The 24760-nt window shown below is 46.3% G+C and overlaps 1 protein-coding gene across 10 annotated transcripts in view; it reads right to left on the minus strand.

Annotated features, from left to right (window-relative positions):
* The window catches only part of CELF2 (CUGBP Elav-like family member 2), a 504997-nt gene that overhangs the window by 157218 nt on the left and 323019 nt on the right, over positions 1–24760 (minus strand). Inside the window, exons 1-2 of one of the 10 annotated variants that reach the window (XM_032350039.1) lie at positions 18300–18307; positions 6876–6886 (exon numbers count right to left, since the gene is read on the minus strand). The exons of the other annotated variants lie outside the window; for them this stretch is intronic. The gene's annotated coding sequence lies outside the window, so the exon portion shown is untranslated. Of the gene's footprint in view, positions 1–6875; positions 6887–18299; positions 18308–24760 lie in introns of those variants that run through there. 10 annotated transcript variants of the gene reach the window in all.

A 24760-nucleotide genomic window follows, 5' to 3' on the forward strand; every position in this document is an offset into this window, starting at 1 on the left:
CCCACTGCACCACGGGTGACCAGGCAGAGACCTGGACATGGCCCCGCTCAGGAGGCACAATACTCTAATTCTAAACCTTCCATGGCCTCTCACTTTGGAGAAAGGAATCGCTTGTCATCTAACTTCAAGCCTGGGAATCTTGTGTCCTTTCGAAAATGTACCGTTTTGGAAAACGTCCACCTTCTGTGGCTGCCTTTCAACACAGCACCTTTGCCACCGGACTGACACTGCTACGGTTTAATGACAGTGGGATTCGGAGTCGCTTAATGGTTTGGGTAAATGGTACAGAACTCTCTGGATGTTTGCTATCTCACTGATGAGAGGACGAAACCAATGACACTCCTGTATTCGCCTGGGAGGTAGTGTTACCGCGGGTCACCAAAGCTCTGCAAGTCCAGGCCACACCAGTGATAGGATGGGGCCCCAAATCCCCAAGGCAAGACACCTGGAGGTCAGCTGCTGAACTCACAGAAGATGAACTAGAGCCAATTCTACCCTAAGTTGCTGAAGGAGACAACGTCCATCTGTGTGCGCTGACGGGGCGGAAAAACCCAGCTTATCACAACGTACGGGACAGGCGATACCATTCCTGGGTGAATTTCACCAGGAAAGAGTGCACTCATGATGGACATCCTGCTGGATCCTGGGACCTAATGTTGGACTGTATTTGGAGGGAGGTCTGAAACCTATACCCTTGTTCACCAGCGCGAAAGGGAACCCTGACTCGCAGGAAGTGACTCCTGCAGAAAAGGCCACACAGCACAGGCATCTGGACTCACCCAGGAAAAGGGAAACCTTATGATCTTATCGCATTTGACCACTAGTAAAAAGCAGATAGGTGGAAACCCCCCCACAAAGCAGTAAGTCCGGAGGCATCCCAGGGTGTGTGCAGTCTGACGAACGAGCACCCTCTCTGGGAAAGCCACGAGGTGTTGGCTCTGGGTAGCCTCCGCCCAGGAAACTCATTTCACTCAGTGATTTACCAGAAATAGTTCAGTGGACTTGAGAGCAGAGCAGAAGGCATTTGTATAGGGAGAGGTTTTTTTAGATGAACTTTCAGAAATGGCAATAGGGAAATAATAGTCACATAGAAGATTTAGATCAGGCTTCTCATTTTCCAAGTCCTCGAGGAGCTCACATTAATTAATCCCCAGCCCCCAAGGCTGAGGTCAGTATTGCTGACCCCACTTTATAGATGGGAAGAGGGCGTGGGGAGGCACCCATCCCCTGGGTACGTGCCCCTTCTCAGTGCCCTCCCCATCTGATTGACCTCCCCATGGCTCAGTGCCGCAGAATTCACCTGTCTGCCGCGCAAGTCACTGTACGTGGTCCTTCCGGCTGACAGGGGAGAGGCTGGTTTGGCCCCTATCAAGTAAGGTAAAATGTGAATCATGAAATGAAGACAGATGTGGGGAGCCTCCCCATACCGAGTGTGGATCTTAACCTAAGATGTCTCCCGTGGCCACCTGCTCGCGGCACGTGATGACAATGAGGGACACACAGGGAGAGGGCAAACAGCACGGACACCGTGTCCCCAGGGCCTGGCCACCACGTTCCTTGAGGCATGTCACTCCTGCTGCTGGCCCTGGCTCAACTATTTTGCCAGGAGCTACGGATGCAAGAGGAAGCCAGCAGGGCGGCTGGCAACAGTCCCCACTCCCTGAAGACACACCCGCGGCGGAAGTGGACGGTTCTCCCTTGCAGGTTCTCTGTCAAACCCACGCGGAGTGGATTCTCCCCGCAAATCCTCCTTCCTTTCCCCTAGATGACGCAGTTACGGGACTTGCTTTACGTCAGGCACGGTGTTAGATGCGAAGGAGAGATGGAAAGGAGGTGGCTGGTGCCCCGAAGCCACTCGCAGCCAATGAAAAGGGAAGGCACCACGTGAGACCCAATTACGAAGCGATAATGCCCAGAACAGAGGGAACAGACAAGGGCCTGCCGTAAGCCGGCAACAAGTGACCGATGGGGCCATGGGGACGGGCACGCAGCGATCTAAACATGCGTCGTCCCGGGGGTCAAAGCTTGAAGCGGCATATGAACAAATCAGAGGCAAAGGAAGAGGAGCTGTTGCAAAGAAAAAGGGGTTTCAAAAAAAGGGGTTTCAAAGAAAAACAGCTATCACTGGGGGCTGAGACCGACAGAGAGCAGCCCCAGCGCCCCTCCCTCCCAGGGAGAACTTGCACTTGTCACGGGGGACTGTGTCACGCTGGAGAGACCCAGGGCTGGGGCAGCCATCACCGCACTGCCTGACTCGAGTGGGGAGGCCCAGCCATGGCTCCCCACCTCTGCTCGCCATGCCAGAAAGCGGGGGCCCACCAGCATCCACGGCAGCCCCTGCACCCCTCCTGTGGCATCCAGTACTCCCCACAACATCCCACGGAAGCCAGCTACCCTGGTGCTCCTGTGGTTTGCTACCCAGTGTGCAGCAGTCCGCTCCCTCCTGGGCCGCTCAACCCTCCTGTCTGCTCTCCCACAGCCATGGCCAGCAGAAGGCTCCGGAACCACCGCAAACTCACGTCCTTTCCTCCAGCTTGGCTTCACCTGTGACGTCCCTGTTTTTCCGAGTGCCTCCCACTGCCTCCTACCCTGTGCCAAATCTGAGACGAGGAATGTCGTACACAGAACACACACGTCATGCAGCTCTCCTGCCAGCCCCGGACCTCGCCCATCTCCGACCGCTGAGCCTACGGAAGCCCTCCGTCGGGTACACGGTATGCCTCTGGAACTCTCCACGTGAGGGACGTCTTCCTCAATCATGAATTCAACAGGTATTTATACAGGGACCCCACGGCCCAGGCATTCTTCAAGGTTTGGAGAAAGGGCAATGAACAAAGTGAGGTTAAGACTACCTTTAAGGAGCTTCTATCAACGGGGGATGGTAGGGAGCATAAGGTGGCTAAACAAGGCAACCTTTCAAGAGGTTAGAAAGGGGTTGTTTGTTTCAGTGGAGAAAAATGAAGGCCAGAAAGGAGACACGGAGTGCTAGGTGCACGGGTGCGACTCTAAGTCCGATGTTGAGCGAAGACCTCATTTGGAAGGTGAGCACGGGGCCTGCACAGTCTCAGTGTGGCCCTAACATATATATTCTGAATAATGAGATGTGATACAGCAAGAAGGCTGTGAAGTTGGAAAATTTAAGTCACACGTTACACAATTATAAAGAACCACGGTTACAAAGGGCCACGTTATCCCATTTGGCACTGTTTTATTGAATCTGAGGGTCGATACACCTATTACAAATGAGTTACTGAATTATGCCTATTTTTCTCTAAATGCCCGCTGGGTCCACTTGCCCCAGCTCTGCCACTGTCCTAATTCTGGCCATTCTGGTGATAAAACCATTCAGGGAGGGGCGCCTGGGTGGCTTAGTCGTTAAGCGTCTGCCTTTGGCTCAGCTCATGATCCCGGGATCCTGGGATCGAGCCCCGCATCGGGCTCCCAGCTCGGCGGGTACCCTGATTCTCCCTCTCCCACTCCCCCAGCTTGTGTTCCCTCTCTCCCTGTGTCTCTCTCTGTGAAATAAATAAATAAATCCTTAAAAACCAACCAATAAACAAAAAACCATTCAGGGAGCTCTCCTACCTTGGATGAAAGGATGGAGATTTCACTGACCTCTGTGTTGGCCCTGTATTCAGAACTCTATCTACCCTTCTGTTAAATATTGATTATCAGTCCATTCATCTCGTTTTATCATTTATCAATGCCCAAATTGAATCTCAGGCTGGTCTTTCCTCAACCTGCATTTGGCCTGCCTCAGTCACCAATGATGTATACTCAAGGAGCACAAGCTAAAATGAATGCCAGCCTAAGGGAGGCAGCCAGCAGTGTAAGGCTTGATATAAATGTGCTGGAGGTTAGACATGCCACTGTTTCCTTCCACTGATCTGGAAAGTCTAAAGCTGACTATATATATATATACAAAGTAATCATGTCATATGAAGGACCGTTTAGATCACAGAACGGCATCCGCTGGTGAAGGAAGATAAGTATTTCTGTAGACTAACAATTTGTTAGGTTCAGATGTATTTCTTTTTTGGGGTAATGCCTTCAAACTCCTACATTTGTGGGTTGTTGGCAAGAGAATTCAGGAAAAAAGAGACCTCAGAACAGTCAAAACATTTGTCACCAAACTCTTCCGCTGATGTTTATTTCCTTTCAATTCTTTGGGAGAGTTTCTCAATCCATTCCTCAAAGATTCTCATGTTTTATGTTGGTGTTTCACAGCCTTGATCACTGGCCTTTCAAACCCACAGGAGGCCGCAGGTAGCAAAGGAGAGGGTTTGCCAATGGCGGCCCAGGGAGTGACCGCCTCTGGGTGATTTCGAAGGCGCACAGCAGTGGAAAGAAAGCCCATTCCGAGCTGGGGCTGACTTCTGTTCTCCACGAGTTCCCAAGGACAGCTGCGCAGCAGAATAGTGAACCTGTATGACGGCAATCCTGGCTCATCGAAAGAGCCATTTGATGCTCAATAACTCTGGGTCAGAAGGCAGGGAAATACAGAATTCATTGTTGAGAAGGGTTCCTTCAAAATGAGACAACAGAGAACCTGTGCCTTAAGGGATATGCTTTCCACTTGAGGGCAAACTTAGCTAATAAGACTGACTCATCCTGCAGGGGCCCCAGGTATCCGAGATTTTTCTCTCTCATCCTAATACACGCTGTGCATCAAAACTCAAGATCTGGGTACCATCTAATTTGTTGCCGTTAAATGCAGCGGCTGATTTTTGCCAAAACACTTCAGCTTTTGGGGGGTTAATCTTCCCGAGTTGCCTGTTCTATTTTTACCAGTCTGTTATTGTGGTTCTTTTTGCATTTGGCTGGGACGAGTGAGGGAAGTGGGTGGGAATCTGGGGAGAGAGGAGTTGCTCCCTTTGGGGATTTTGTTTTTCTAAAGTAAATTATGTTTGTTCACTGATCAAGAAGTAAACTTTAATTCTTTCTCTTTAGGACATCACAAAAGATGATGTTTGCAGTTGGAAAACCGGAGATTAAAAAGCCCATAATGGATGCCTGGGATACCATTCAAGGGACTAGTCATGAATTTTCTAGAAGCTTTCTGTCCGAGCATAAGAAAACGAAACAAGAGCATCTATAGAGACTGCATGAAATTCCTAGATAGCAATCCAAAACGCTCGCCTCTCCCATAGTCTGCTTAAAGAAATTTGCAAAAGTAATGGAAAAACACTGCCAAGTCTGTAGCATTACTCAAGGAAGACTTCCAGAATTCAACGCACGTCAGCTCCTCGGGTATGTTTCCCTATGATACGAACATGCCAGTTGGTCATGCTACAAAAGTACATATCAAAAGGCAAAGTCTAAATGCTAGTCCTCAAATTCCAACATCATGCCTTAAGATGAAATCAATACCAAATACCACATTTCGATTCAGAAATCTATAAACCCCCCGCCCCCAGCATCTCATAAATTCCATTTAGCATCTTCAATCACCAATTAAAATGGGCTTTGACATTTAATTTGCTGATTTCTTTAGAAACACACCATCCGACCGAACCCCCTAAACAAATAAGAATAAAAGTAGGATTACGTGCTAAATTTTAATAGCTGTTATTCCAAGAGGCTGAATATCGTTCTATCAAAATTCCCCACAGTTGATTTTTTTTTAAAGCCATTTCTTCATTTTTTGACACTACATCTGGCACAATGAATACAGATGATCATTTGTTTATGTATCTGTCTAACTGCCTTTCCCAAACACAGCCAGATGGAATCTTTCAGAATCAAATTAATTTCAGATTAATTCACTCTGGACCCACTCCAGTTTCATGACTCTTTGCTTTGAGGCATCAACCAAACTGATGGGAAGTCATGAACTTAAAAGAGCACAGGTTCCTCGATATCAACGGGGAGAAATAGTTCAAGTCCGTGGTCGCTCCCCGTGCCCAGAAAGAAATCCATCAGGAGGCCTGGCCAACAGTTCACCGTGTCAGAGTCATCCAGGAAGAATTTCCTTGTGGATCCAAATAGGATCACGGTTAATTTTACATCCAACAGTCACAAGGGCTTGGGAGGAGTCCAGGGAAAATGAGCGACCTAATTGCTAACATCAGGACCCGTGACGGTACGGTACCACTGGCCATATATGTAGTCCATTGTGGCACCCGTTGTGGCACACCCGCGAAGCCAGAGAGTTAATCCCAAGCACCCAAGATGAGCATTCTCCCTCTCTAGCTGTAGCACTTAGGGAACTAGACACAAATGTAACCAGGCTTTGCACGCTGTCAATCTCGGTGGATGCCTTTATTACCGTACTTGTTTCAATTGCAATTTGGGTTTCCATGGAGACACAACAGTCAGCTCTAGAAAATTATAAGATAAATGTCAGGTGGTGATAACGGTGTTAATGAAGCTTCGGTGACAAGCAGCTCTGTGCTCCAAATAATAAGCTTATTTCTATTAGCATATGTATAACCTGTCAAAAAACCTGGGAGAGACTATTAGGAATGCAATATCTATCTATCTGTATTTAAGAGGAGAGGGGACAGACCCCCCTTGGAGTGGCTTAAAATATGGTGGGTCAATAAGAAGAAGAAGAAGAAAAGTAATGGCTGGTTTTGTGGGAAAATTAGGCACCGGTGACGGCTTCCGACGATGCTCTTGCTGACATGAGGCAAGGCCTTACTTCACCCACTAATGGATGGGATTTTTTTTTTTTTTCTTATAAGGTGGTTAATCTCTTTCTGGAAGCTGAGAGCTCAGCTCATAAGGCCTGACCATGGCAGACGGCAACCGTCCAGAAAATAAATGCTAATGCCAGCCTCATGGTAACGGGGTCGAGGCCGTCCATCGCCTGCCTCTCTCTCCATTGCCGGCTAACAATAACTGGCTCGCTAGAATCCAGAATCGGACAGCACCTTGGAGTCGTCTACCGTCAAACGTGTGCCACTGACATTCTCCCCAGAAGAACCTGTCAGGTCCCCCAAACTGCCAGCTCTGGGTGTCTGCAAGCTGGATGCATTGGGGACATACAGGCTCGTGCTGGTAAACTGTGAAAACAGTGCAGGGCCAGGTCTTACGAAAAGTCCCTGCAGGAAAAATGAAGGTTCCCTTTGTTTGGAAAAAAGGATTCAGATACGGAACGTATTTTTTATATTCTCTTTGTGAACATCCGTGAAGACCCTGCAGTACAACGAGGGTGAGAATTCTGCCAATGGAAGACAAAAGGAGCCCTCCACCTCTGTAAGAGAAATTCTTCCCCATTCAGTACTCTGGGACCTGGCCAAAGGGCCCACCGTTTTTTCATTGCACCGTATTTTTTTGGTTTATTTAACAACTTTATTGAGTGCCAGGCACTGCGTTTCAAAACACAATGATGAGTAAAACAGTCACCACCCTTACGTTTTTCATTGCTTAGGGCCTGGTGCAACCAAATGTCTAAGGTTTTGAACCAAGTATCGTAATATTTCTTTTCCCTTTTTCTTTTTTTCTTTTCTTTCTTTCTTTCTTTCTTTCTTTCTTTCTTTCTTTCTTTCTTGTCCAACGTTTGGTCGCTTTTGAAGGGACTACATGACTATGCTTTTTCTGGGGCAAAGCAATTCCTTTTGCTACAAGTCTACGTTGGGAACAGCGGGCTGCTCCAACTTTCCCTGTCTCTGTCTGGATTGCTTTAACAAAAATACCATAAGCTGGGTGGCTTAGAGAACAAGCAACTATTTTTCCCAATTCTGGAGGCTTTGAGTCCAGGACCCAGGCACTGGCAGATTCCCAGTCTGATGAGACCCACTTCGTGCTTCACGGACAGCTGTCTTCTTGCTCTGTCCTCATGTAATGAAAAGGGTGAAGACACTCTCCTTGATCGGGGTACTAGTCCCATTGGGAGGGTCCACCCCCATGACCTAATCACCCAAAGGCCCTTCCATAAACCTCTGGATACCATCACCCTGGGCATTAGGGCCCACATATGAATTCTGGGGAAACAAACATTCAGTCCAAAGCACACTCACTACGACCGTCAACTCCTTTCCTACCACTCCACTTTCCAGGAAGAAGACAGATGGTGTCAGACCCAAGGTTCTGGATGTCACTGGGCTTCGGTGCTAGGGCAGAAACGTGCGGCGCAGCTTTTGAAGAAGTTACAAGTGACTGCTTCCCCACGATGCTTTCTTCTCTTCAGAATGTTCCCTGTCACTCCATATGGCTGCCGTATCACGTGCTGGGGCTGCCTCCCACGCTAAGGGGTGGGCGCCTCTCCCAGCTTTGCAAGATCTAGCAAGACAGAGGAAGATCCAGGGGGAGGTGGAAACAGAACGGCTCAGACCTCACGCTCCGGTTTTGAGGAGAAAGCCTGCACTTCTTTTCCTAACAGCCGGTCCCCCGAGCCTTTCCTCCCTGCCTGAAATCCCAGTGAGGCTGTGAAGACTCAAGCTAAGGTTTGGTCCACAAGAAAGTCTTGGGCTGCCGTTTAGCAGAAGGTTTAGCTCAGGGAACACAAAGATCTCTTGGCTCTCTTGTGACCAGGCTGACTCTCCAGGGACAGGGGTCCCACCCACGCCACAGCTTGTCGCCACACATGCTGTCCCCTGCATGTGCGTTAGGGTCCAGGTGCAGGTGTGATAAAGCCTACAGAAGACTCCAGAGTTCAAAACGCTCTCCACCTCACTCAGGAGGAAGGAATTAACATATCCTTCCCTCAGAGCAAAATACAACAACACAAAACAACCCTAAACCCAGCAACAACCAGCACGACGACAGCACACTCGCAGACTCCTTGATTTCTCTTCTGGTTATCCCATCCGGGGAACAAGGATGGGAGGAAAAATAACTCAGGAGCACATACAAATCCCAAGACACTAGCGATGGGATTCTTTAGTAGGGCCCAAGGGGTCGTCTGAATCCAGGAACACAACGGGAAAGTCATGAGGCTTAAGTTTAGCAACTGGACTTGAAGGATGGGGCTCAGAGACTGAAACCTTTTCAGTTGTAAATCAAGTAACAAGTAACGTGATACTATGTTACTAAAAGCTGCCTGAAGCATCGTGGTCATGGAAACAGAAAGATTATAAACAGCACAACTCGGACCAGTCAGTTAAGTGTCCTCAACCTCTCGGCTTCTGACCAGCACTCCTCATTTCTTCGGCTCCTGTTCAAACTTTTCACAAACCACTCCACATCCGTCTTGAAAGGCTCTGGAGCAATCCCGTCTTGAGATGGAAAAGTCACCTGCGATGATTATTGTTGGTATTTTAAAATTATTGGAATAATTACTGTTATCTTTAATAGCACCACCACAAAGCATATTACGATAGTTCTTCAATTTTAAAATGACAGCTCCAAACTGGGGCAACCGAAATTACGATCATAATTTTCCAGAACTGACAATATTTGCTAAATAGACTCCTTGAAGAGAAGGAGGTTATACGCATGGGAAATAAATAGGAGATTACAGTTTAAGTGTGGCAGGGCTTAAACAGGGAGTTCCAAAGTGAAAGCAGAAAACAAATTGCTGCTTAGTTCCCCCCCCCCACCCCCGTTTTGTTTTGTTTTCTTCTTGTTGTTGCTTAATGTTGAGAGGTTTGACTACACTTCGGTGTCTCAGCAAGCAGGGGCCAAGCGCCCACCATGACCAGCAGAGCCCCACCCTCCGCTTTGAAAGGTGTCACAAAAAGCTTTCCAATTTTGTGTTTGTTTTTATAGATAATGTTATAAGGACAATCAAATCAAATACATTGAAGAGGAAGTTCCATAACCGTAAAAGTCGTTAAAACTACCATGGAAGAAGCCCTTCCAGGACAACGTAGAACAGATCGTAAGTTCCTCTGGGACTTGGGGGTGACAGGGTTCCTGTTTCTCTGAAAATGGGACACACGACGGAAATAGCGTTTCGGTCAGGAACTGTGCCAAGAGCATGACGATTTTAAGCCACGGACAGTTCGATACCTATGATCTTGTCTCTTTAGTTGCAGGTTTACTTTGAAAATCATGATCTGTTTGGTTTTCCTCAAAGACTGATGGAAAGCAAAACCACCTGGAAAGATTCATGGCTTACATTACTGAAAACAGCAATGAAACAGAAATACTACTGAGGCTGAAACCCAAAAACCTATCAAGGACAGGATGATGCAAACTTTTAAAAACAACAACCCAAATCACTATGAAAATGATTTTAATTCCCCTCCCAAGGTCATACGGCATCAATTTTGGAAACCACATTTCTCCTGGGATAGAGAACTGTGTGAGGTTTCCTGTGTCCGCGGGATCATGAATATATTTAACAGCACAAAGGCGCTGGGATTTTGGAGATCAGCGGACTAGAGAGAGTACACCTGAATGAAGGCATGAATCCCCGAGGACAGGGTGCATTTCTGCAGGGGGGAAAATCCAGGATGATAATTATGTACCTGCTGAAACTGTAGACATGCTTTGAGATCAGCGTGTTTTTGAGGCTTGCACACAGAGGTTTCATTAGTGACCCCAAACATCAGGATCTCTGTGGATACCCTGGCAACCTTCCACTTGGGCACACGGGGACCAGGAGTGCAAAGCACAGAAAGATCTAGAAGTAACAGAACGCCAGATGTGTCCCGAAGCTGTGCACAGAAGGGCAAACCCTCCTGTTGACCTCAGACTCCGCTCCTGGAAATCCCACCCCCCTTTGGCAGGGAGGCTCTTAGTCGTGTGTATTGCATTTATAAAAGGGATTTGTTCTTTTGGGACTGTTTGCCTAGAGGACAGAAAACCTAAAGATCTGTGGCTTCAGCTGTGTGAAAAAGTCAAAATGCATCCGCTGAGGAAGGCGGGGATCTCCTTAATATGCACATTAATAATGTAGGTGTGGGAGGGGCACTGGGCGTCAATCAGGAGAAGGTTCCCCTGGTTACTTGTGATGAATGGGTTCCGGCAAGGAGGCAGCTCACCTGTGAACCTGGCGTGATGAGATCTACCGAGGCCATTTTTAATTCACTAACTGGAGATTATTGACAGGCTACCTGGGTTGTTGTGGGTTTGTTTTTAAGACAACAATCGATAATAAGGGCATCTTGCTTGGCTGACTGGAGGGAGATACGGCTCTTTTTTTTTTTTTTTTCCTCCTTAATTAACAATAACATTCAAGACCCTGACAGAGAATAATGGTGAAATAAATTATGGAACCACTTACGTATGAAACCATACATTATTAAAACTACTCTAAATGGGTCCTTAATCTAAATAAAGATGGTCATTTTAGGAAGCCAAGCATCTCAAGAATTAGAAAGGACACAATGTTATTCTGACCCAAAATATAAAAGGTGTGTCCCTTTGCCAGCCGGCCAAAGTATCAATTGCCCTTGACTTTCATTATGATTCATGGATGTCTCTATGCTGCCTGAGTCTCAGCTTCTATTAGTCACAGCCCCGTATTTCTGTTGGCTAAAGACAGGAGAAAGAAGCCATCGGGCAAATTCACTTCCAATATTTACACTTTGCATATCCCAAATGGTTAGCAAAAGCAGTTCTAACCAGTCTGCACGGTGTGAATGAGCGCAAGGACCACCTTTCACTTGGTCAGTTTTAAGACCAGGCATCCTAATGAATGCAGTAAAGAAAGGCGTAGGAAGCCCTTATTAAACCAGGTCTTTGCCATATTGCAAATAAACAAGAATGTGGGGTTTTCTTGGGCAGCTTTGATGGTGCTAAGCTCTAGAACTCATTTAATGTAAATTTTGTTTTAACCTAACATATGCACACTACCCCTGATGCCATCAGGGCAGCCGTCATTCTGATGTGCGGCTCTCCGTGGGGGAGAACCTTCTTTGCTGCCACTGGGACTGCTGCCCTTGCGACCGCTGCCCGTGCCGGGAGAAAGGAAATCTCTCTAAGTGGGGAGCCTGGGCAAGGCTCTGCTTGGCCGTTTTACACACTTGCAGTCAGGTGTTCATAAAAATGAACTTTCAAGGGACACAGGAGCTTGCAAGGTACAGTCTACACCATGGAATGATTATGAGCAGAGCAATTTCCTCCCTGTACAAGCCGCCAACCTGACTGTATGGACCCCTATAACTTAGAGTCCACATTCAATCCAAGAGAAATCCACTTGCCTCACACCCATTGCCACGTGATTAGGAAACACTGAGCTCAATCGTTTTAACAGGCTTACTCTACTTAACAAAGACATCCTGGTTTGTATGCATGGGGGCCATGCTCAAAAAGGCTTATGGGGACAAGCTTTGCACAACCATTTTATTTTTTAATGACTATAGAAGCTCTTGGGGCTCATCATATTAAAGGAAACAAAAAGGGAGAGAAGTAGCATTGGTTTTTAATTACTTCTACCTCTGAAGCTAACCGGGCTCAAGCAGGAATTCATTGAACATTCAGAGACCAACCCAAGTGCAGACTTTTTTACTTGTCCAGTCTTCGAGTTCTGCCCATACCACTGCCACAGGCAGGAAGATTTCTCACTGACGGGACAAGCCAGGAACTCATAAAAAGTTGAAGTTCCTCTCCCCAAGGAATCATCCTTTGCAAAAACAAAAACCTGAAAAATCTCAGGTAGCGGTCTCTCTTCAGTCCTTCTCCTCCCGTTCATTTCTGCGGCCATCGCCGTCGAGCTGCTGGGTGTCAGGCAGAGAGCCTGATGCGTACGGGGGTGGGGGGGCAGGGGGATGGATCGATCAGATGAATCATCTGTCTCCCCCGGGGCCTGATTCAAAATTCTAAGGACTCCTCGGAACTTTTATTAAGGCACCATTCAATCTGAGTCCAAATCTGTAAAACCGTTTTTACCATTTTGGCTCCATCCTTTGAAGTAAACATCCCGTCTGATCTAGTTCTGTCTTCATGCGCCGTGGCCTTGGGCTGACGGCTAGACGGCCTTATTTTTTCACCTGGGAGACATGAGGGGGCATCAGGCAAAGATAAACCTGTGCGGCTAAACACGCTGAGGGCCACGGCTGTGGGTTGTAAATGGAGGAAGGGCGATCTAATGACACGGGCAGTCAAGGCAGATCTGGATTCAGAAACAAAGAATCCTGAAAAGACCGCTCAGATTACAGGCAAGATTCCCCACTTAGGACCGTGAATGGCAACAATTCACACAGGCAGCACACCAAAGCCCGTGGCCATCCGGGAACGCCGGATTCTAGCTCAGCGACCCAACGAAACGCTCAGTTCTCTTCGCGTTTAATTTTTCTTTGCCAGCTAAGGACGAACAGCAGACACAAAGGCCACATGAGGGATAACAACAAGAGAGCCAAAGGGGAAAACAAAGTTTCTGGTTTGCGTTGTAATAGAAACATCTCCTTCCTTTACTATGAAAGTCTGATTGCTTTAATCATCATCTTGTACACCTTAAACTTACACAGTGTTACAAGCCACGGATATGTCAATAAAGCTAGAAAAAATAAAATGCAAATAAGTGTGATTTTTAAAAAGATTTTATTTATTTATGTAACAGAGAGATCACAAGTAGGCAGAGAGGCAGGCAGAGGGGGAGGGGGAAGCAGGCCCCCCGCTGAGCAGAGAGCCCGACGTGGGACTCGATCCCAGGACCCTGGATTATGACCTGAGCCGAAGGCAGAGGCTTAACCCACTGAGCCACCCAGGCTCCCCCGTTACGTTTATTCATTTTTTTTTTTAATGTATTTATTTCACAGAGAGAGAAAGAGATCACAAATAGGCAGAGAGGCAGGCAGAGCTAGGGGGGGAAGCAGGCTCCCTGCTGAGCAGAGAGCCCGATGTGGGACTCGATCCCAGGACCCTGAGATCATGACCTGAGCTGAAGGCAGAGGCTTTAACCCACTGAGCCACCCAGGTGCCCCACGTTTATTCATTTTTTAAGCCATTTTTTTTTTTTTTTTTTTTACAATAGGTGTAGAGATAGATTTCTTATGTTAGAAAAAAGATACCCTAGTGAAAAGCATGGTCAGTTACATGTTGAGCCCTTCTGGAAAAATTGTGTGCGAAATATTAATAAGATGTTATTTGAATCACTGATTCATTCCTTCACTCATCCAGTATTTACTGAGTACTACAAACTGTTCCTAGCAGTGTGATGAATGGAAAAGAGGTAGGCTGTTGATGCTAGCCAGACCCTAGCTGAAATCCCAGCTCGGCAGCATTCTTGCTATCTAGCCCTGGGCTAATTACTTGGAGTCCCCAAATCTTCCACTAGACAACGCGTCTGCAAGGACACCTATCCAGCACCTGGAGAGAGTTCGGGCGCTCTCCCAATGCTCTTTGATTTTTTTAGTTAAGTAATACCTGAATGTGGAAAACGTGCACACGCGAGTGAGGAGTGACTGTTTCTCAGGCAGGGTAAACAGCAGCATATAAAAGCCACATTTTAAATGGAAGCCACGTGGCCTAACACCATCCCAAGCATCCAGGATGCGCCACGAAGCTTAGCCGGTATTGAAAACGATGTTCAAGGAAGAAGAGTGAAGGTCCTTCGTCTACACTAGAGGGCCTGGTTGGATCTTCTGGGTGCTGCGAGGTTTCCCTGAGGCTGTGCCATGCTCAGGTTGAAACAGATGCAGTGTCCCCTGCTGTCTCCACGCAGACACCACGCCCCTACCCTGCAGCTCACTTCCTCTCCGTGCTCTGTCCCTCAACATCCCCCCCCCACCCAGTGGCTGATATCACAGGATAGACTTCCCAGCGCAACCCCAGTGGCTGATTTCACAGGATAGACTTCCCAGAGCAACGCCCTCCTTGAAAATCTCCACCTCACCCAACGGTTCTGAGCGGACAGTATTACCTGACTCTCACGGTAAATGTCATCGCTCACCAGGCAGCCGCGTTTCCGACCGTGGGAGCCCCACATACAACCTGCTGTGATTTGCTTGGTCAGCACAAAAGGCGTCTCAGAGCCGCTTATGAATCGCGATGCCCCTGGCAGGCCATCTGACGAGGAGCCAGCTCTTTCGGCGACACATAAAAGTATCTCCACCACACAGATGCCTGCGACTCGTTTGTAGACCAATTACAAGACTGGAGCGACAGCAGTGTTTGACATTTGTTCTGTTTTGTATTTTTAGCCCTGGCTTTTTCCTTCCGTGGATTATGGTAAATACAACATTTGCTTCCCGAATGTGGGACTTGCTAGGATCATAAAGGAAAGTGCCTAACAAGCAGATTACCTTTGGCTATTGCATTATAGGGATGCAAACAGTTACACTAAGTGGCTGGCTTTAGTCATACTCCAATTCTATTAAGCTGCCTTGCTGAGAAACACAGGAATAAATAAGGAAGCCTCAGTGCGCAGCGTGTTTCCAGCTCCTGGCCCCCAATCAGCACGTCCCTGGGAGGCCTTCACTGTGGAGGAGGAGGGAGAAAGCTCTATAAAAAAGAAAAAAGTCCAGGTTTCTATCAATCTGTTCCTGAAGTTTCTTTCTTCCTTTACCATCATGTCATCTGCTTTCCCAACATCAGGCTAACAAAGGAATCTGGAGAATAAAGTAAAATAAGCCCTAAAATTCTACTGGAAAACCACACACTGCCCATTTTACAGAGCCAACCGCGAACCATTTCGCATGGAGCGCTGTGTCTTGTCCTGAGCGGACGACATTCCTTAGGACATCCCCTCACGGCTCAATCTGGCAATACCACATCAGGTTACGACTTGTGCATTTGGCTTGCTCGCCCAGCTACACAGATCGTGGTGAGGACGAGGGGAAGCTTTGCTTCTCTTCCTCCCCACAAGTCTGCTGCTCTTCTGACCTCGCCATAAATTAGCGAGATACTGAGTTGTCAAGGTAGCATGTCTTCTGGAGGCAATTACGGGGACACTTTGTCCCAGCATTATGAGATGTGGCATTTTCACTAGGTAATGTCCATAGGACACAGGCCCAGCGTGCATCCCTGCAGATGAATGGGGACCGTGCCACCGGGCCAAATGGGAAGGAGGTCGTGGTCCGGGCCACCATGCCGGGGATATCCGCGGCGCAGTGAACAGGCTAGACAGAGAGGCCACCTGCATTTGTGTGCATTTTACTTAACAGTTCCCCCTTTCTTTGAGGAATAAGGCAAAGACATTTCACTGCTCTCAAAATAACATATTAAAAAAAAAAAGTCAGGGGTAGCCTTTGAAGAGAAATGTATTTTAATAAAAGATGACAATACGTGCAAAGAGATGCTCCGAGGAACACAGGAAAGGTTGACGCGGGGTCTGGCGAAGACGGATGCCTTGGTAAGGATTGGGAACGAGGGGGAGACACCTCATGACATAACACGAGGCACGCTGAGCTGTGCGCAGGGCGGAGGTCACCGACGTGAGGTATGCAAGACATTAGAAAAATGGGACGAGGAGGGGACAGGATGACATGCGTGTCAGAAAACTTCCCACCAAACCACCTGGCGTGAAAACTGCTCCGAACACAGACATCCTAAGTGCAGACGAGGGTAGGTAGAGAGAAGCAGCAAGAACTGTGCGGCCTGACGGGAAGCGAGCCAGGCCAAACATGGCGGCAAGGGAACAGGAAGCCTCGCCCTGACATCTCAGATTGCCCTGGTGGAGTCCCCAAGACCTGGAAAGCCGTGGGTTTCTGAGAGTCCCTAGCATTTCAAGAGGGAGAAGATTTCTGAACATTGAGGAGGCATGATTATTCAACACGAGCCAAATGCTTGCTTGAGCTGGGGTGTCGGGACCAAGAGGAAGTAACAGAAAGGAAGTGCCTCAGGAGCTGGTGGGCTGAGGACCGCTTTGGCATCTCAAGTATGTGATTCGGGGTCCAAGAGGGACAGGTGGAGGCATTCCAAGGAGAACCCGGGAGTGGTGAAGGAGGCAGCAGGGAGACACCCTCCTGGGGAGGAGGGAGCCCCTTGGCTTCCCTGTAACCTCTTCCTAACTGACCTGAACTTAAACCTTTCCCACACGTTCATGCTACACACGGCCACCGAGCTCTTCTTTTCTGAGCACGGACTCCTAAAGGCCCTGTCATTGGCACTCTCTTCAGGAGCGCCTACACATACTTTTAATCTTGACATTCAAATTATTCACCCTTGAGTCTGACTGGCAACTCCCGTTCATTCCCTCTTTCCCTACCAGAACCCTCAAGCACAAGCTTTTCTATCCTGTTGTCTGCCTCTGCACATTTCTTCATTCCATTTCTGTACCCTAGAATTAGCTTCCTACTCCATCAAGAAGCAAATTACCATCCAAGATACAGAGAGTGATTAATTCTTCTCCAAACCAACCATCCAGTTCTTGTCTATATAAGCCATCTGATGAGTAATCACATTTTATGTAATCTTGTATATTTTCACCTTATACATTTACTCCATTATTATATTATTTAACACATGGGACTGTGTGGCACAGTGCCAAGATCTCATGCCTTGGGGTCCAAAGACCTTGGTTGGGGTTGCAACCCCAGTGCTCACAAATAGGGCTGTGGAACATAAAATACATCTGGGGTACAGGTTTTCATTAATAAAATGTCACCTGTAAAAATGTGATACATCACAGTTGCTTTAAGGATCAAAGAAAGATACCGTATGTGAAAGTACTCTGCACACTAGGACAATATTATACAACTGACCCCTGAACAACATGGGTTCGAACTACAAGGGTCCACTTAGACACCACTCCCCCCAGCCCCACAAATACAATACTGTCAATGCATGTCCTCTTCTTTGGGATTTTTCTTAGTCACATTTTCTTTTCTCTAGCTTACTTTATTGTAAGAATACAGAAAATTTAATACACAGAACATACAAAATATATGTTAATCAACTGTAGGTTATTGGCGAGGCTTCCCATGAACAGTACGCTACTGGTAGTTAAGTTTTGGGGGTTGTCCAAAGTTATCTGGATTTCTGATTGCATGAGGGCTGGTGGCCCAAACTTGCATATTGTCCAAGGACAAATTGTCTACTATATCCTTTTTTTGGGGGGGGGCGGGGAGAGAACTTTCTTTTTCTTTCTTTAAAGATTTTATTTATTTATTTGATAGACAGAGATCACAAGTAGGCAGAGAGGCAGGCAGAGAGAGAGGAGGAAGTAGGCTCCCAGCTGAGCAGAGAGCCCGATGCGGGCCTCGATCCCAGGACCCTGGGATCATGACCTGAGCCGAAGGCAAAGGCTTTAACCCACTGAGCCACCCAGGCGCTGTATATCCTTTTTTGATCTTTCTTCCCACTTAGACTCTCAGTGTCTCCAGGGTAGGAACCAGGTGCAAACAGTCCTTGGGATTCTCAACTTCATCTATCAAGACACCTCAGGATCTAAGTAATGCAACAGGAACTAAATAAATATGCAATGATTCATTGTTTTGCACTTCAAAGTCAATAGCAGAGGGCCTGAGGAACCAAGGCCTGTTGCTTTGGTCTCCCCCTGTGCTCCAGGAGTGCCTGGTCTACACCACACTAACTCGGTTTCCACTTGGCTCCCAGAGGAGGCTTTTCACAATGCAAACCTGTCTCTGTTGCTCCAGCTCCCTTAGATAATCTCCAAACTCTTCAGAATGATCAAAAATTTTTAAGAGTTTCTCTGGGGCTGATTCCACAACCTCTCTTTTACCCCTCGGTGTGTCCTCCAGACCCAGTGGTTTCCAACGGACAGAACTCAGTCTCCCACGGTCCTGCCACACGGGGCTGCTTCAGATCCATTCCTTTGGCCAAATCCTACTTGACCTTGAAATGCTCTTTAGGGAACTATCCACTCTCACTCCAGTCCCTGACTCCAGACTACATGAGGTTACCACGGTGCCAGATATGACTAGCGGGTAGCCTTCCTGACAAAGGGGGCATACCTTCAAATAGTCACCCCAGAGCAGAGCACAGTATTTGGCACAGGGTGAGTGGTTAAAATTTGTACCGAAGGAATGACTCTCTGGATGAGATTCAAGAAAATTAAGCCAGCAACTCTATTTTTAATGCAAGTAGGGACAGGCATTATTTCCAGAAACTTATAACGAATACGAAGACATTACATATCAAAGAGATAAAGTTATGTGATAAGCAGAATACGGCATTTTGTACAACTCTTCAATTTATCAAAATATTCTTTTATAATTAAAAATATGTTCTTATAAGATGTGGGATATATATATATACAATGGAATATTACTCAGCCGTCAGAAAGGATGCAGCCTCACCATTTACCACAACATGGATGGAGCCAGGATGTATCATGCTATGTGAAATAAGTCAGAGAAAGACAAATACCATATGATTTGACTCATATGAGGAATTTAAGAAAATACGGATGAACATACAGGCGGGGGGGAAAAAAAAGAGAGAGAGAGAGAGAAAAAGAGAGAAGGAAACTGTAGAGACTCTTAAAGATAGAGAACAAACGGAAGGTTGATGGTGGGAAGGGGTTGGGGGATGGGCCAGATGGGGGGTGGGGATTCAGGAGGGCACTGCTGTCAGAATCTCTAGGTGTTGTATGGAAGCGAGGAAACACTGAACTCTACTCTGGAAACCAATATTGCACTGTATGTTAACTCACTAGAGCTTACATAAAAATTTGAAGAAAAAAGAACCACGTTCTTATAAAACGAAATGAGTCTGGTCAAAGCAAACACAATCACTAATGAGGAGAGTTGCCTGAGGTTTTACAAGGTAGACCAAGGCACAATGAAGAGGAGTCTATCGTCCATAGTGGGTTTTTTTTTTTTTTTAAGATTTTATTTATTTGAGAGAGAGTGAACATGAGAGAGATTATGGAGGGAGAGGCAGAAGCAGACTCACCGCTGTGCAGAGAGCCTGATGTGGGGCTCGATCCCAGGACCCTGGGATCATGACCTGAGCCGAAGGCAGCTGCCTAACCATCTGGGCCATCCAGGTGTGTCCACAGTGTTTTACAGAAAAGCATTCTAGATGACAAAAATGGGCCACTTACATACACATGCAGGAATGAAGCCTAAGACACAATTCCCGTCCTTTTGGGTACCTGGAAACGGGGAAGGGTAAAAACCTACCAACCAGACTTCCTTTAAGGCAAATTTAGTTCCTGCTCAGTATTTCCGATTAACTGATTAAGTGGTGAGGCTACTTTCCCAGACGGAACGCTGAGCTCACGTGACATCCCGTGAAAACTGGAAGCGGGCATTTTGACTTTCACTTTAAGTGAAATCCCAAGGAACGCTTTCTGGCTTCAAGTCCTAGAGGAGAATGCAGATGAGAAAATTGAAGGTAGCTTCGTCCAGAGGCGTTTAACAACGGTGGTGACGAGAAGGGGACTAAGAAGGAAAGGCAGCGTGGAGAGATTTCCTGAGAGTCTGGTCTCTGTGACTCGAGGCGGTGTTTGTTGAATAAAACATAATTGAATGAGGAGGCCTAATTTGGGGTGCTGGGGATGGAAAGGTGGGGGGGGAAGAATAGGAATTTGTAGAACGAGGATTTACAGGATAAGGCAAGTAACCAGACGTGGCGGCAGGGAGAAGAGAAAAGAGGAAAGCAGTGAAGATTTGATAGGTTTTATAACCTAGAAGACCCAGGGGGACTCCTCTTAGCTCTCTGACAGTCACGGCCCCCTAAAGGAGGGAGCAGTAGAGTAACGGGAAACCGTATACATTAATTGCACTGAAATAACTCACAGAAATTGTTGATAGTCACTTTTCGCCTGTAGGTCTCACTTTTACATAAAAATTACATAATCGGCATGAAAGTTTCATTCCCAAAAAGGAACTGAAATATTTATAAGGAAACAGTAATACGGCCCCTTTTAGCACATAATGCCATTAATATTCGTGTAAGGGTTTTTAGTTATTTAAAAATATTCCTCAAAATGTAGATCAATGGTTGAAAAATAATCCTGAATTTTAACAGGATCTGTTTTCTCATTCTTTTAAAACTATTTTTTAAACTGTGCTTTAAGCTTTCCCGAAACGTAATTTTTATAATTTAAAAATTTATAGTTCCGACTAACGTATGAAAGACTCCTAAAACATGTAAAAGGATTTAAAGGTACTGGCAAGACACAAAATCCGGGTAATCTTTCCCATTGTTTAAAATCGTACTGATTTCACCATAAACGGAGCCTTTGCTCATCTTGATTTCCTCACCAGAATATTCTCGGAAGCATCGTTGTTTCGGTAGATACTCTCTATACGGGGCTGTTGCTAAATTCTCAATGTGATGAGGGTAATTCATTTTCATGACTTAAGTAATTGAGCCTATCTTTAGAGTTATTAATTATAATTACCTTCTACTGTATTTCCAAAGGAAAGTAGAATAAATAGGATGTAATCGCTCCGACCATACTGTAAAAAGCAGTCATTACATATTGACTCCCACCGGTTCAGTCACCTATAGCTGCGCGGAATTCCTTGAGGACATTTGAGGCTCAAGTTAGACGCTAAGCAATGACTTTCTCTCCCTTCCGTTTGATCGTTTACAGCCTTTCCCAGTCACCAAGGTTCCATCTGAAAACACTACACATTGCATAGGGGAGAGAACGTGGCCGTGTTCGACGCCCTCCACAGACGGTTTCCTCTGGGCATGTGCCAGGCCCCTTACCACCCCGGCACCCTAATAGAGAACAGGGTTTGACGTACGTTTGGCCAAAGCAGCTCGTGAAACCCGTCCCCATCCTTTGACAAGAGAAATCTGCCAGCATGTACTCAAGCTAATCTACTCTGTTGGATTATAAAACCCTTAAAGGTTTGGCTTCTTTTAGTAACCACTGTGCCATGCGGCCCCAGCCACCACGTTCGACGCCCGTGGAATGTGTGTCCGCGCAGGGAGTAACAGCAAGTCTCTAAAGAAAAGCCATGGGAGAAGCAAGAAGAGTCGTATTGCTTCGGGCAAGTTCCCTGGGCTTCAGCAGGCAGCTGGGTCTGAGTGGTTGAGAGCTATGGGCGGGACCCCCAGCAAGTGCCCTCCAGCACTTGGAGGCCCTCTGGGGCCTTTGGCCTTAGCCTCTGGGCAAAGGTAATTCTATTTTGTATCTCTGTTCATTTTTTTTTTTTTTAAAGAAACATCCTAGGGGCGTCTGGGTGGCTCAGTCAGCTAAGCGTCTGCCTTCAGCTCAGGTTGTGATCCCAGGGTCCTGGGATCCAGTCCCGACTGGCGCTCCCTGCTCAGCGGGGCATCCGCTTCTCCTCCCAGTTTATGCTTGCTCTCTCAAATAAATACATAAAAATTTTTAAAAAAGTAAGCATTCTAATATTTAATAGGTACACAGCTTTAAGAAAAAACAGCTGGTGGGAAGTGAAAATCCCATAATTATTACTGTCCGTATCTCAATGCCTCTTTTATGGGAATGGCCATATTCTTCTTCAGCCCAGCTTTACAAAGTGATAATTTTTTTTTAAGATTTTATTTATTTGACAGAGAGACAGAGATCACAAGTAGGCAGGGAGGCAGGCAGAGAGAGAGGAGGAAGCAGGCTCCCTGCTGAGCAGAGAGCCTGATGTAGGGCTCGATCCCAGGACCCTGAGATCACGACCTGAGCTGAAGGCAGAGGTTCAACCCAGTGCGCCACTCAGGTGCCCCACAGAGTGCTAACTTTGTTCAGATTATTGTTACCACCCTAAATTGAGCTATTACTGCTTTATAGACCTACCAGTTAACAATGCATTTGTAAATTCCTATCATCCTTTGGTTATGTCTTACAAAAAAACACACTGGAAGCTTCCAAGATTATAGATCAATGAAAGAATATGGGCATTTCTACGAAGAAAAGTTTGTTTGTTGAAGTGTGTATGGAAATGGTTGTTGCAAAAGGTTGACCAGTTATTTTGTAGAACCTAACTTGCCTTCCTTCTTTGGGAAGGACAAATAAAAAATATACATACTGGCTTCTTCTAAGCACACTAAATAATGATGATAATCAGAGCTTCTAGTTATGGAGAGCTTATTTTGTGTCAAGCCTTTGGGTAAGCATTTAACATCTATTAACTTATTTAATATAATTCTATCCCTACCAGGCAAGTAGGATTACGGAGGCCGCATTACACATGAGAAAAATGAGTCTAAGAATTAAGTCTCATGGCTGCAGAGTGAAGTGAGAAAGTCATGACATGAACACAGAATTTTCTGACCCCAAAGATGAAGGCTAGTCCTGTACCCATGCACAGTCGTAAATGGAGGTGGCCTCTACCCTCTGGGACTTATAAGCATCCAAGTCCTGAAGAATGTACCTTCCATCCCGACTCTTTAAATCACCGAAGGCCAATCCCAGGAGACCTAACTGAGGAATATCACATAGGACATTTCTAACTCACTCTAATCTATTGACTTCTTTACAATTCCCCAGAGAGGATACTCTGGTATCCTCCGCAACAGGAGCCTGTAGCAATCTCTACTATCTCAAATGATCACAAAAAAGTTCCTCTATCGTAACTTTTACTTGAATTAATGTATTCTGGAACCATAGATTTCCATTTCTCCCTGGATTTTTCTTATGTGTGTCTGTATACTACGCAGGTATGTGTGCATAATCCACACACACGGATTCATTCGAAGTAGGTAGCATTTTGAGAACAAAAATGCTAATTTTATCTGAATATACCTCTACATAATTAGATAATTAACCCTTACTTTATGACTGGCTAACAGCAAAGCCACAGAGTGATATGGTCTCTGAAGCAGAAGTGGCCTTTGTTTCAAAAATTCCAAATATTCTACAAAGTAATAGGGGATATTTTAAGTGCTACCTAAGGCTATACATTAATTTTTTTTTTTTTAATTCATGAAGTGGACTCAGCATGGGGAAAAATCCAGATAGAAGAAGTAAAGAGTAACACCCCAAATACTGCTAATTACCCTTAGTACCACTCAGCAATTAACCATGTACCAGACTGTGGTTTCTTTGTTAGAGTACTGAATTATTTGACTGTTAACTTTCATCCATGCTTGGTTTTCCCAAGCAGACTGTAAAATTTGTAGAGCCTAGGAACCATGTTATACTATGAGCGCCAGTGCTTGGCACAGTGCCTGAGGAACAGAACGAACACTGAAAATGTCAGCCCCGGGTTTTCAGGCGTCTCCCTGAACCTGACCGTCCAAAGCTGAGTCACATCTCTAAACAAGTGTCGAGCAGCAGACTGGGGCTCCACATCTGCTTCTGTGCATTTCTCTATTCCCAGCACCTAGTGGAGCGCCTGGTGCATTAGAGACCATGATAAATATTTACTCAGTGGAAGCAACTATTCTCAAAGAGCTGAGAATCACCTAGAAGCTCAGAAGTCCAAGATCACAGGCTTCACCCCAGAGAGTCTGATTCTGGGGGTCGAGGGAGAGATCCTAGACTCTGCACCAATGCCCCCAGGCACGCTGGTATTGAGAAACGCAGACAAGCACAACCTTATCCACCTGCTGCCAGGATTCCCGTGAAAGGTCCTCGGTCAGGGGAGCCTGTGCTATTTGGGCCACAATGCAGGGAGCAGTACTGGCCAATTTCATAAAGTCAAGACCAATGAGAAGTGTCGCGAAGGCACAGCAGCTGACAGCACCCCTGGCTCTGAGACCTCAGTCTGTTATCTTTTAAGAAAGGAGGAAACAATGACTACGGATATTTAGAATATTTCTTAGAAAGGCAAGAGACTTCCTTATAGTGTACATCATGGCCACCTGAACAATTATTTTCATTTTCGGAAAATTTGTTTGCTAAGTCCTGAACTAGAGTGGAGACAAGTTCGAAGAAATGAATTTTCCTTTGATGAAAGCTCAGATTTTTGGACACACCAAAAGAAACACCGTACAAGCCATGTACTTGGTCCTGGCCCCTCGCCTTCCCCTTGTTACGCACACATATGCAAAAAAGACAAGTCAGGGAAGGGAGAAATTTGTAAAAAGAGGTGCACAGGTTAGTATAGAAACTGCACATGATTTATTTTCAGAGAAGCACCAAGATATTGATGGCACTGTGGGG

This window comes from Mustela erminea, chromosome 6 (assembly GCF_009829155.1).
Source record: "Mustela erminea isolate mMusErm1 chromosome 6, mMusErm1.Pri, whole genome shotgun sequence".
Taxonomy (NCBI): domain Eukaryota; kingdom Metazoa; phylum Chordata; class Mammalia; order Carnivora; family Mustelidae; genus Mustela; species Mustela erminea.